General features: G+C 42.5%; 1 non-coding gene across 1 annotated transcript; it reads left to right on the top strand.

Moving 5' to 3' along the window:
• Positions 1-1,202: 1,202 nt before the first annotated feature.
• Positions 1,203-1,276, top strand: trnat-ugu (transfer RNA threonine (anticodon UGU)). The gene has a single exon. It is a non-coding gene; the product is annotated as a tRNA-Thr (tRNA).
• Positions 1,277-1,962: the final 686 nt, after the last annotated feature.

Below are 1,962 nucleotides of genomic sequence, written 5' to 3'. Positions count from 1 at the left end.
CCTCTGTCACTGTCGATGTGTATGTCTGTGAGTGTCCCGCTGTGTGTGTCAATGTGGTTCAGTTCCTCATTTTTAGCAATCCCCACTTTATTCACCTTACTTGTGTGGCTTCATATTAAAATCGTACAGAGAAAATAAAAACCGGTTTAAAAGGTTCAAGAGGAATTTTCTTTCTGTATTTCTGAGTGGAGACTGTTCAGTTATTAAGTGTCCGTATGTTACAAAGCGGAGGGAGATTGAAATTTTCACTGAGCAACATTTAAACAGACACCGAGTCCTTGTGGCCGAGTGGTTAAGGCAATGGACACATCGAGAGAATGAATTTGTAAATACAAACAGTCCAAACTGATACCCCTCGGACATGAGGAACTGTATTTCTTCTCGAAGCTGTTCCACGTGTGACATTTGCAGCTCTGATGTGAAACTCCAACTCTCTCTCCACTGATTCGGGCGGAGCTGTTGTGCGTTTTCCGTTTTTAATCAATAAGTAAATCACGCCTGTTTTAACAGTTTGTACCAGATCAATAAACCTTCATTGCCTGGCCGGGAATTGAGTCCGGACTACGGCGGTGAAAGGGCCGAATCCTCACCTCTAAATCACGAGGAAAGTTGTCTATAACTCTTGCAACGTGCTTTATCTGGGCCACAATTGCCATTTTTCAGACACTTTCACCAGAGGTGTTTTTAAGGGGTAGCTGCAGTGAAGGATTGGCACCAATAAAATGTCGTTCAACTGGTCTGGTTCCAAATCCTGCTCAGGAATTTAAGAAAAACTTTGAGTTTGCTCAGTGTCCTGACTTCAAAAGCGAGAATGTAAAAAAGTACATTCCCCCAAGCGTGTAATAAAATGTCGGAATGACTGGGAAATTATGCTGGGAAACATAAAATTGTAGACAGTTACAGCAAAGAAAGAGGCCATTCGGCCTGGCGCGCTGCCTTCAAAGAGCAGTTGTGATTGATTGGTCAGGAGTGATATTTGTGTCAGTGTAAACAGTCGGCAGTAAAATCTCTCACATTACCGCGGCAGACATTCATCACTGAAAACAACTGACACACGTCAACTTCTGCTGCTTTCATGTCGCATCGTTAACTTTCTGTTCTCCCTTTCAGGCATTTCCAGGTCTATCAAATATTATCCATGCAGAACGTTGTCCTGTTCCTAGTTCCACTAGGAGACTTACTGTGAGTCGGATAGCTAAAGTGGCTCCACAGCTCAGTGGTTTAGAGCACTGGTCTTGTAAACCAGGGGTCGTGAGTTCAATTCTCACTGGGGCCTGCTATTAATTTTTATGAAATTTGGTAACAAGGTAAACTTTGAGCACAGCACTGTAAAGAGATTAAAGCTGGAAATACAAAACAAAAAAAAAATACCTGGAAAAACTCAGCAGGTCCGACAGCATCTGCGGAGAGGAATAAAGTAAACGTTTCGGGTCCGTATGGCTCTTCAACAAAACCTGTATCGTAAGGTCATGTCAGTGGGCAACAAGATGGCAGATGGATTATAATGTAGGCAGGTGCGATTATGTTCACTTGGTTATAAAAATGAGAATAACAGAATGCTTTTAAAATGTGAGAAATTTGTAAGTGCTGATGTTCAAAGAAACTTGGCTGTGCTTGTACAAGCAATGTGGAAAGCTAGCATGCAGGATCAGCATGTTGGCCTTTATTGCAAGGGGATTGGAGAGCAAGAATAAAGAGGTATTGCTACAGGGTTTTGGTGAGACGGTATTTGGAATCTCGTGTGCTGTTTTCATCTCCATATTTATAAAAGAATAGACTTGCATTGGCGACGGTGCAGGGAAGGTTCACTAAATTGGTCTCTGGAATCTATTCTCTGGAGTTTAGAAGAATTAAAGCCAATCTGATTGAAACCTCTAAAATTCTGAGAGGGCTTGATAGGGTAGACACAGGGATTGTTTCTGCTGGTCAGGGAGTCTAAAACACTGGGGCACAGTCTCAGGG

The sequence above is a fragment of the Cetorhinus maximus genome, chromosome 23 (genome assembly GCF_964194155.1).
Source record: "Cetorhinus maximus chromosome 23, sCetMax3.hap1.1, whole genome shotgun sequence".
In the NCBI taxonomy this organism is placed as follows: Eukaryota; Metazoa; Chordata; class Chondrichthyes; order Lamniformes; family Cetorhinidae; genus Cetorhinus; species Cetorhinus maximus.
Note: the sequence above shows the minus strand (reverse complement) of the source record. Positions and strands in the feature narration are given on the sequence as shown.